General features: G+C 43.8%; 2 protein-coding genes across 3 annotated transcripts in view; one reads left to right on the top strand and one right to left on the bottom strand.

The window, feature by feature from the left end:
- Positions 1–12077, bottom strand: part of LOC143041040 (uncharacterized) — a 59686-nt gene that overhangs the window by 15437 nt on the left and 32172 nt on the right. The gene's annotated exons all lie outside the window — the stretch shown is intronic.
- The window catches only part of LOC143041039 (ras-related and estrogen-regulated growth inhibitor), a 47394-nt gene continuing 38447 nt past the window's right edge, over positions 3131–12077 (top strand). The window contains exon 1 of one of the 2 annotated variants that reach the window (XM_076212642.1): positions 3131–3357. The gene's annotated coding sequence lies outside the window, so the exon portion shown is untranslated. Of the gene's footprint in view, positions 3499–12077 lie in introns of both variants that reach the window. The other variant, XM_076212640.1, reaches the window with a different exon arrangement.

Raw genomic sequence — 12077 nt, 5'->3', positions numbered from 1 at the left:
CATTCTTTCTCACACTCAATCCTAGTAACCCCTACCATATTTCTAAAGCATTTCATCTCAAACACATTTAAACTTTTCCTCTTATGTTCCCTGTTTCTGCACAATCACCCCTTCATATAATCTACTCTTATCATCCATTCTCAAATGTCTATTTCTCATTACACTTTTTAATCCCTCAAGGCATTTACTTGCTTCTCTCAATCTACATTCTACCTCCACCTCCACTCCCTTTCCCGCCACATTCGCCCCAAATATCTAAAGCTATCCACTTCTTCCAATCTCTTTCCCTTAATACTCACTTCCAATTTGCTGCCATCCTTTCCCATCGTACATCTCATCACCTTACTTTTACCCACATTTATCTTCAACTTCCTTTTTACGCACACCTTCCCAAACTCCATTGCTGACTTCTATAATCCCTCCTCTCATCCTGCAACAAGTGCATTGTTGTCAGCAAACAACTCGCTTATCTCCCACTTTTCTCCATTTTTTAACCATCTCCAATCCTCAGTCAATTACCCTTACATTCTCTTGCACCACCCCATCCATGTATAAATTGAATAACCATGGCAACATGATATATCCCTGGCAAAGTCCTACCTTTACCTCAAACCACTCACTCTCTCCATTTCTAATTCTAACACAGGCTCTACTATTCTCATAAAAACTCTTGACTGCTCTTAACAACTTTCCTCCTATCCCATATATCTGCAATACCTCTCACAATGCCTTGCAATTTACCCGTCACAAGCCTTTTTCAAATCCATAAAGTTTGAGGTAAAGGTGGGACTTCACCAGGGATGTGAATGGAGATGGTTAAAGAAAATGGGATATGCTAGTTGTTTGTTGACGACACTGCGCTTTTAGCAGGGCCACAGGAAAGATTACAAAAGTGATGGAGTTTGGGAAAGTGTGCAAAAGAAGGATGTTGAAGATAAATGTGGCTAAAAGTAAGGTGATGAGATGTACAAGGGGAGAGGGTGGCAGCAAATTGGAGGTGAGTATTAAGGGAGAGAGACTGGAGAAAGTGGATAGTTTTAGATACTCGGGGGCGAATGTAGTGGGAAAGGGAGTGGCGGTGGAGGTAGAATGTATACTGAGAGAAGCAAGTAAAGGGACTAAAAAGTGTAATAAGAAACAGTCATTTGAGAATGGATGCTAGGGGATTATATGAAGGGATGATTGTGCCGACAGCAATGTATGGGGCAGAAACATGGAACATAAGAAAGTTTAAATATGTTTGAGATGAAATGCTTGAGAAGTATGGTAGGGGTTACTAGACTGGATAGAGTGAGAAACAAGGAGGTGAGGTGGCGAACGGGGGTGGAAAGGGAGTTGGGAGATAGGGTTGATGAAAGAGTATAGGGATGGTTTGTACATATGGAAAGAATGAGTGAAGAAAGATTAGTAAAAGAAGTATGGAAGGCAGGGGTGGATGGAGTGAACAGGAGGGGGCGACCATGGATGAGATGGATGGATGGGCTAAAAGGGACAATGGGAGAGGGGGGAATGTCTGTTGGGAAAGGGAGAAGACAGGGGTGAGTGGAGAATGGTTGTGTATGGATGATGCTGTGATGCATGGAAGTGGGTCGAGGGAGAATGTGTGAATGATATTTTGACGCAGCCCGAATGGATTTATCCCAGTCTTCTTTCTGTATAAGGGGACGGAGAGAGAGGGGGGGGGGTCATTGATTAAATGAAGAGGACTTGCTGTGGATGTGCTGTGTCTTGCTTCATTGCTTCTGACCCAGGGCAGTGGGCAAGATGCAGGGATGACCAATCCAAGAGGAACCAAGAAAAGAGGGAGGGAGGGGTGGTGAATGGGAGTGGAGTATGTTGGGATGAAATGGGTGGGAGTGGATTTATGCCTTTGACGTTGGCTACCTCCCTTGTAAAGGGGAAACCCTTGGTGTATGTATTATAGCTCCTTCTGGAACAAGGGTCATACATACACGCGCACACAAACGCAAGTAGCTGCAAATGGCAGGTAACCACACATGTACCTGAAGTCAACTTACATGCGAAATGTCTACATTCTGAGAACGTCTCGAGTAGCCCTCAAACGCTGTGATTTCTAAACCAGACAGGTCAATGTGACGTCACTTGACACCCCCCCACTTCACCCCATTTGGGATGCACCCGCACAGCTGAACATGGCTAAGCATCAAATGAGAACAAAATCACGTATAACTTTCTGTACTGTCGGCTTGGGATTCCATTACTTTCAGCGACCTATCATAAGTGCGCGTTTCCTATGCTTCCCACCAATGACCCACATTTTTTCTGTATTGGTTGTCATCAGTGATTGATACGATGTTGGGCCTAAAGCTGCTTGGAGACGTCAGTGAGCAACCTCAACTTCTCCTTCAGGATGAAGCTGGCGTTCCTGCCTTCTTCCTGCACCAGGTTTCATGTTTTCGACCCCCCTATGACATGGATGCCTACGAGCGCGCGCGTGCGTGCGTGCGTATATTTCCGTATATGTACTGTGCGTGCGCACGCGTGCGTGTGTGTGCGTGCGTGCGTATATTTGCGTACGTGTATTGTGCATGCGCACGCTTGTATTTATGCGTGGGAGCGCGTGTATATTTGTGTGTGCGTGTGTGTGTGCGTGTGTCGTGTGTGTATGCGTGTTCTGTGTGCGTGTCTGTGTTCGTGTTCTGAGTGTATTTAAGAGTATGTGTATATGTGCGTGTGCGTGTGCGTGCGTGCGTGTGTCCGTGCGCGCGTATGCGATGAGTATCTGAAAACCCGTATTCATGACATGTTTACAACAGCACGGAACCGATTACTAAAAGCGTGTGATAACACAATGTCCTCCAACCTGGGTAGCCGAAGCACCTCTCACAGGCTGCGATAGATTTAACATTCGTAAGCATGAATGAATTTCATACTCAACGATCTGTTCAAATGATTAAACTCGTTTCCTGTTTGTGGAGGGCTTTTGAGTTCTATTGAGGAGAGAACTTCTAATGGAGCTTTCAGTCAAGAGTAGGACTATTGTGGTACAAAAAATCAAACCACGACGAATGGTATCATCCCAACAAGGCTCATGGAACACAACACCTCTGCTCGATCGAGCCGTTTCTTATAAAAAATGAACCTGTCTGATAGGCTGTTGGCCGGCAGGGGAGGTCGGCTGTCGTCGGCTGTCGTCGGTTGCGTTCGGTCCAGTCAGTGTATGGCGCGAAGCCGTGAGAGTAGGAAGAAGCGAGGCCCACCTGGAGCGTTTGGCGCGGTCTCTCTAGTCGTGCATGCAGTCAGGGACCAAGATTCTACTTCGAGTTCGCTCACCAAGAAGAAAAGTATAGCGAGATTCTGTACCAGAACTTTCTTGAACACGAGATATTTTCGAAGGTGTGGTTTAGTGGAGACTATTGTCTTGTTTCTTGCCTGGAAGACTGTTTTTTTTCTTAGCTGTCTGTCCAGAATATCGTTGAAAACTGGTAAAAAATTATCGTGTGCACCCGAGGATTCTGTTCGGCTTCAAATCTAAAGGTAACAGCGCCATTGTCATCTTCAATATCTTTTCCCTGTGTACTCAGTAGAACCTGTTACTTTTCCCTCCTACCATGTAATATTATATATTATATATATATATATATATATATATATATATATATATATATATATATATATATATATGTATATAACGTAGTATTTTGTTGGAAATAATCACTGTTTCCTTGGGAACAACAATCAACAATGCGCTGTGGAGGTGGAGTCGGAAATGATAAAAGAAAGATTTAGCAAAGGTAGTTACGAAATGGAATAGGCGTTAAAGGTGATCATGCAAACCCACACATATACATATATATATATATACATATATATATATATATATATATATATATATATATATACATATATATATATATATATATATATATATATATATATATATATATAAAATGTAGTATTTTGTTGGAAATAATCACTGTTTCCTTGGGAACAACAATGCGCTGTGGAGGTGGAGTCGGAAATGATAAAAGAAAGATTTAGAAAAGGTAGTTACAAAATGGGAGGCGTTAAAGGTAATCATGCACACACACACACACACACACACATATATATATATATATATATATATATATATATATATATATATTTTTTTTTTACTCTGCAATGATGAAAGAATGCCGCGTCCTTTAGGTCTGCAGGAATACAAAGTCCCTAAAACCTCAACTGCCTTAAATCCAAGAAATGAACAACCCCATACTGGGCAGTGCTGGGCTACCATACATATACTCCAACTGAGGTTTATCGATGGCAGAAGTCATCACTTTGACCCGATGTGCTCGTATGGCCAGGACAAGTGGCAGTCACTTACCTCTTGCAAAAATAAACAAAAGCATCGTGGTGAAGAGCCGAGATCGAATCCGAACAAGCCTTTGATTTTTTTTTTTTATTCAGAAAATAACACATTTGCCCTGTGTGTTAGGGCAGCCAAGACTATTGGGATTCGCTGTCAGCTGCAGTGGATCGAACCTGGGTCACCGCAATCAAGAAATAAAGTTAAAACTTAGCTCGCCAGGACGGAGCATTATCGTCAAGCCACTGACAATCTGTCGTGGCTGTCGGCAGGCGATTTAATTCACTCAAGGGCAAGAGTGAGAAGACTAAAGACTTTTCCCCAAGCCGAGTAAAATCGCCGGGCGTTAAACAAAACAAAATCTCAAGAGTGCGTCTTCTTCAGGAACTGAAACCTTAATCGATTGGAAACGCGTGGCAACGGCCAAAGCACGAGATGTAAGGTATCAAAACTGTATTACTCCCCTCCCCTCCCCTTCCCTCACGAAACTGATTAAAATCGTCTGGCGCCAGCAAGTATAGAATCTGGCGCCAGTCGTCATAGCAGAGAAGAGGGCCGAGCGAGTCCTGAGGGTCCGCCTTCATCCGAATGAAATCGTGTGGCACTGGCCAGAACAAAATATATAAATAGCCTCATCGTAACGAAAGGGAGACATGACTGTACATCTCGTTCTGGATGAACGACGGTGTTACCGATGTTCAAGAACAAAAGACGAATTTGACTCTATGACGAACGACGTTAATAGTGACCCCTAACCTGTTGGTTTGAACTCCTGTGCCCTTCCAATACATTTATCTATTATTTCCGGATGCTCGTTGGCCGACCAGGGTAGAGCGCCACTACTTACCTGCGAACCTTTCCCCCAGAGAGTTGGACCAAGGGCATGGTTCATCAAATCCCACAATACAAAGTCCTCTGCACGAGGCACCATCCCCGCCTCCTGGCAGGGGCAGTTCGCGACGTTAAACAGAATCCTCTATTATTTTGTAATTCACTATTCCAGCGAGAAGTCTACTTGATGTCATTTTAACCTTTCCACTTTAGATCGACTCGACAGCAAAACAGTAGCTCTTTCGCTGTTATTGCATGTTAGTCTTTATTCTGGCTGCGGCCGGGCGTTTTTTTTTTTTTTTTTTTCCCATCTCCCCATCGCTTCCATGGTAGTGATAACAACCTTCGTTCCAGGGAGTTCTTGTCCCTTTTCCTTCTGGATGACGCCTGACTACTCTATTCGTTTCTCTGGGCGCTTTTCATGTAAGGACGGTTTCAAACTCTTCATATTTTACACATCAGTTATACATACGACTGTGCGGACGCAGGCTTCCTATCCTTACAGCCCACGAAGCAAAATTTATTATGATAACTGTTGCCTCACGTTTAAATGCTTGGAAACCCGGAACCCAATCTTACATTACTGTGTTGTGTTAATGTGGGTCTGTTTCTATTTCACTCGCCAGGAAGAGGAAGGGTAGTGTTGGGGGGGAGGGGGTTGCCGGGCGTCCTGTTAAAAAGTGGAGGGGGGGCGAGGGGGGGAAGGGGGATAGTCTTTTTTTTTTTCGAAATTCGGGAGTGAAGAATCACTCCCACGGGCTTTGTTTGAGCCCGTGCAGTGGTGTGTATGTAAGGCACACCTTGTGGAGAGGAGGTGGAATAGTATAGCTAGTCAGAGGGTGATAGGGGGCAGTAGAAAAGAGAGGATAGTCGAAGCTAAGAGAAAGATTTTGGGCCCTATTCTACGAAAGGGTGACGTGGCACCATGGTATAGCGCTAGCGTTGCACCGCAGCGATCCGAGTTCGCTCCCAGTCTGTCCTGTCCCCACCACATATCATCTCAGGTGAGAGACCTGGCGTTTAAAGGGCCATTTAGACGGCCAAACGGCTTGACAAACCCGGTTTGTCAAACAAGTGTTTGAAGTGATGTTTGACCGTGTGAATGGGGTATTTGGTTGTCAAACACGTTCGACAAACGTGTTTGACGACCAAATACCCCATTCACACGGTCAAACATCACTTCAAACACTTGTCTGACAAACCGGGTTTGTCAAACTGCTTGACCGTGTAAATGGCCCTTAATTAAGGCCCAGTCACACCAAGTTTACGACCTGTTTCCGACCACCGGCGACCAGGTGGTCGCTTGCCAGTTGCAGGTAGTCTTTGGAAGTCGCTGGTAGTCAGTAATAAGATAGATAGATCTATAGACAGACATATTACAACACACAGTGAATACTCCCCAGTGCATAGATTTTCATCTTATCAACAACATATTAACTTTTTTCCATTTCAATTCCTTGCATAGGTTTTGTGTCGCCGACCGATCGCTCGGTTTTCGGTCGAAGGCGGTCGGAAACAGGTCGTAAGCTTGGTGTGATTGGGGCTTTACTGGGGAGTCTAGGAACGGAATCGAGCTGGCTCCCCACCCTACCACACCATCCTGAGATTCAGTATGCACGTTTCTCCACAAGGTATGCCCATACGCCATCGATCACGGGGCAGACCCATTCTCTTGTGGCCGTCCTGAAAGATGGACAGTGGCGAGAATCATCTCCCTGTCGTCCATTTTCAAAACCCGTCCATCCTCTCGCCTTCCATCTGTAGGGCCAGACTCCAGATTGGTCCCAAAATCTCGATGAATCCCAACCCTATTTTTTACACCAATGGAGAGTTGACAACCAGCTACTGCTGCTCCACTCCTACTACTTTCACCCCGTGACATAGAAAGTTACTAAAACAACATAGACAACAGTTCAAAGTTTCTTCCCAGAGATCTATGGGAAGGTCCAAGATGTGGGTTTCCGGTCTGTAAAACTCGAAGCCTGATATTCTCTGTCATCCAGTCCCATATGTACCCCAGTTCCGCCACAAACCCTATCGTTCCTTGCTTTGTCCTATTTTGTAATTCCATGCATGAGGGTGCCTAGGTAGCGTAATCGGAAGCCAGCGCGTCTCGTATCTTCCTCGTTGCGGGTGCCCACTTCTTCGATCCCCAGTAGTGACCGTTACCTGCCCTAACGGTCCCCTAAGCGCATAGGACAGCTACGCGCCTCCTGGCGTATGCTCCTCATCACGAATTACCCTCTGACCATCCTGTTTACTCTGCCTCCGCACGAATGTTCTCTAAGGCATTAGTCATCCACGTCTCGCTCCCATATATAACAGTTGTTATTCTTTCCGTTTCATTCATTCTTTTCATTAGTTCCTCGGACATATTTTTATTTCTCCATAATGATCTTGGGGCCCCTTCTACATTATCTCCTTACCTCACTCTAGGACAAGTCTTCCACTTCCATGCACATCAGTTCCTATTGTCTTTATAGTCCTCACCTGCTCCGTTTCCTACCACACAACTGCACAGCAATCTCGTGGCGTCCATTATTGGACACCACATATTACCTTACTGTGCGATACGATTTATTCATATCTAACATAATATAAAGGTTAGTCGCCACTCTTTCCAATGTCACTGGTACGAGATTCGGGGGCCACGCGGACGGACTCAGATCCGTTTATCGAGCCTAGATGAAACCTCGAAGTGAGGAACCCGCGGTGTCTGTGGGAGACGAGGTGGAGGCTCCATGAAGAAGGAAAAGACCCTTCGTCATGTCCAACGTGACTGGGCATCCGTCGTCGCCGCCTATACAGGTAATTCGATCGGTCCCTCACGAGACCTTGGGATAAGAACATAAGAACATAAGAATGAAGGAGACTGCAAGAGACCATAAGACCTACACTAGGCAGCTCCGTATCCTTCACCACCTGCCATCCCCATCCATAAAGTTGTCTAATCATTTCTTAAAACAACTGATATTTTCAGCGCTTACACACACACACACACACACACAAACATAAGTATCATCTTCCCAGCTGCTCATCTTCAAATTCCAGCAACGTCTTCATCTCCTCCTGTAGGTGCAGGCCCAGGGGGGTGGCAATCGATCCCCGGACCGGATCCAAGATCTTTATCAAATTTTATTATCTTTCTTCCACTTTTTTCATGTAAGGCGAGCTGACAACTGGCTACTCTTCCGCTTCTCCTCCTCCTCCTCCCCCCACCAGACGATGACACAAAAACTGACCCAAAGTAGAAAAGCACAATAATCCATCGGTTCCACCCCCCACCCCCCACCTAGAGAAGGCGGACGCGAATGCAATAGCAGGAAAGGATGGAACAAGAGTAATGGCCAAGTGTGGAATAAAGAACATAAGAATGAAGGAGATTGCAAGAGACCATAAGGCCTACACTAGGCAGCTCCGTGTCCATCACCACCTGTCATCCCCATCCATAAAGTTGTCTAATCGTTTCAAACAACTAATAGTTTCAGCGCTTACTACATGGTTACCAAGTTTATTCCATTCGTCGACCACCCTATTAGAAAACCAATTCTTGCCTATTTCCTTCTTAAATCTAAATTTGTTCAGTTTATAACCATTACTGCGAGTCCTACCCTGTTCTTTTAATATGATGACCTTGTTTGCATCACCCTTGTTAAAGCCTTTGATCCACTTGAACACCTTTATTAGACCACCCCGCATTCTGCGTCTTTCCAGAGAGTGTAAGTTAAGGTGCCTAAGCCTCTCTTCGTAAGGCAAATTTCTGAGTCCATGTATCATTTTGGTCGTTCTTCTCTGTACTGATTCTAGTGAATTGATGTCCATTCTGTAGGACGGAGACCAAAACTGTACCGCGTAGAACAGAGTCCCTCTCTTCTGAAGCCACATTTCCTTCCATTCTAGCTGCGGTAAGGCTTTTTATTCGTCTCCATGGCAACTCCTCCCAAGGGCTTAAAATAGCCCATCTCAATTAACCCTTCCCGTGCCAGATGGTACGATTCTTTTTATTTTGTCTGTCGTCAGACTATTTTAATCAGTTTCCGAGGCACCCCCTCTCTGTAGCAATAAAGCTAAAGCAAATGATACCTGGATGCTAGAGGTCTTGGTAGAAAGGCAGACTGGTAGTTCCCTCTTTGAAAAGTTTGTAAATACAATAGAAGAGCGGTGAGCTAAACACAGAGAACAGTTGGAGTTTTATTCACTGACGTTTCGTCCTTACCAGGACATTCGTCAGTGAATAAAAATCCAAATGTCCCCTGTGTTTAGCTCACCGCCCTTCCACTCATTTGTCTTCCATACTTCAACATACAACAGAACTTGGGAAATAAAATGGCTGAAGGTGATCCTATATTGTCTTGATGAAGAGAAGACTGAAAAGGAGGCTGCAAAAAGTGATATTCCGAATTATCAAGAGGAATGATGTCGGACTTGAAGGTGGGGGAAGAAAAGATTATAATATTAAGATAAAGTAAGGTTAAAAGGAAAAAGAGAAAAAGGAACTAAAGAGAACAGGACGAGAAAATATTGTACGAGATTGAAGGAAAAAGTGTAAAATGGGAGCTAAGCATTCAGCCATTCGATAGAACATTTTTATTATTAATATTCTTTAACTAACATCATTAGACGTCGCAGAAATGAGGATGTTGAGGTGGATGTGTGGGGTGACGAGGTTGGATAGGATAAAGAATGACAGGATCCGCGGTACTGTGAAAGTAGTGGAGGCGTCGGCGAAAGCGAAGGAAAGGAGATTACATTGGTTCGGCCATGTGAAGAGAAGAGATGAAGACTACGTGGGAAGGAGAGTAATAGAGATGGAAGTACAGAGTAGACGCATGCGAGGGAGACCCAAGCTGCGCTGGAAGGACAGACTGAGAGAGGACCTTCAGGAGAAACAGCTGGAGGAGAAGCAGGTGATGGACCGAAACAGGTGGAAACGACTAGCGACGAACGGCGACCCCATATGAAAATGGGAAACGTCAACAGGCAAAGAAGAATAAGATTTATCCAGCTGAGGATAATACCTCATGAAAGGGTTAATGTACCTCGATTAACCTGGCCGTTAATTGTTGTTGTTGTTGTTCAGAACACCTATTACTATACCCCACATCAACAATCCCAAGACAACACAATATCTATTCTTTAACTGATTTACGGTCTCGACCGGAAGCTGTTGCCGGTTTCCTGGAGGTCGCGGGTCTTCCGTAACAAAGACCAGGGGTAACGGATTGATTGACTGTTGGCCAGACCTTAGAATTAATTGTTACGAGACCGGAGGTCCTCTACTACGGATATGTTATGTTTATGTTTGTGTCCTGCCACTGTCGGACAGTCTGTAGGCATATGCGTGATTATGTGCAAGGAATGATGAAGTAGTAATCATATGCTGCTTGTTATGCTACCTGGCCTGTGTCCGTTATGTCGTCTGGTGTAGTGTGGTAGCCACAGTGGCGTTTGCTAAGGCGAACTTTCTGTTTAGCTTTTATCATTATTATTATGATATAACAGAAAAGGTGGAGCGGAACAGGAGCAAATGCAACCTAACCCACCTTGACCAGTAAAGTTAAAGGCAACACAGCGGTAGCGAAGCACACATACGCAGATAAAAAGAAGGCAGGAGAAAGGCAATCGAGGGAGTAACAACAATGGAATTAAAACAAATATATTCAGTTATCCTGAGTGATCATTCTGACCAGCGAACACGAACGTTTGTGACCATGCAGCAACAATGAAATACTCTACGTGATCGTCTAAGCAGAAACTCACGACAGTTATATCATTCATTGTGTAATAATCAAAACTGCCTGAGGCAAGAATTTGTACATATTATTCGCAGTGCATGTGTTCTCCAACAAGTTCCACAGTGTAACCGAATTCGGCATGAAGCGACATTGAAACAGATCTGTGTGACACTTGATCGATTGCAAGTTTATTGGGAGCAAGCAAGTTCGATGCAAGACGGGTGTTCCTGGCAAGCGAGCAATAAAAAAAAAAAAAAAAAAAATAGAATGGAAAAATAAAACAAAATAAAATGAATAAAAAATAATAACAATAAAATAAAAACAATAACAGTAAAATGAAAATGAAATAAATAAAATGAATTAATAAAGAAAAATCATCATCGAGGATACATTCACCGGGTGGAACCGATAGGCACGATTTTTGTACAAACATGAAGACGCTGACGGCATAACGGATTAGATTTGAACTGTACAGTTGGCGAGAATACCAAAACTCCTGCTAGGCTCCTGGCTAGTCAGTCTGTGAGAACTGTGTGTACATTTTTGCTAATGTTTGTTCGTTAAAATCGTCGTCTTATAAAATTCGTCACCAGGTAATGTTTTAAACGCTGTGAACTCCTAACTTCCCAAAAAGATCAAAAGTGTTTCCTTTAGAATGTGAAATTATGCAGAAGCAAGGTGAATGATGTAAAGGGAACAAAGAGTGAATTATTAACTGATGAGGTTAAGATTGAGTAATACAGCTATAGAAGTAAAGGTTATTGATGGAGGAACAAAAAGAAAACAAGGCTAGTTAAGGAAGGTGGCGAAAAGGGAGAGGAGGGAGGCATCCGACAATAAGATTTTTTTTTTTTTCCACTTATGGATAACAAAGAAGTTTCAACATGAAGTTAACAGGTCGATGAAGACAAGGGGATAGAAATAAAGATTATCAGGATAAACTGTTAAAATCGAGGAAATTAAAGGACCACACATGCTCGAGTCACTTAGCCGCAAATAAAAAATTGTAGAACAAATGATATAATAGGACCACTAGTAATGGGAGAGTGTAGGCTCCTAGAATAGAGGAAGAATCGAGCTAGTTGGAGAAGAAGGCAGCAGCACAAACGTTAAAGACAGTATACACACGGAGGAGGTCAGGATATCAACTGAAATATTAATGGAAGGAAGAAGCATGCCAGAACGATTGTGAAGTAGCC

This window comes from Oratosquilla oratoria, chromosome 30 (assembly GCF_046742065.1).
Source record: "Oratosquilla oratoria isolate Oo_2021 chromosome 30, ASM4674206v1, whole genome shotgun sequence".
In the NCBI taxonomy this organism is placed as follows: domain Eukaryota; kingdom Metazoa; phylum Arthropoda; class Malacostraca; order Stomatopoda; family Squillidae; genus Oratosquilla; species Oratosquilla oratoria.
Note: the sequence above shows the minus strand (reverse complement) of the source record. Positions and strands in the feature narration are given on the sequence as shown.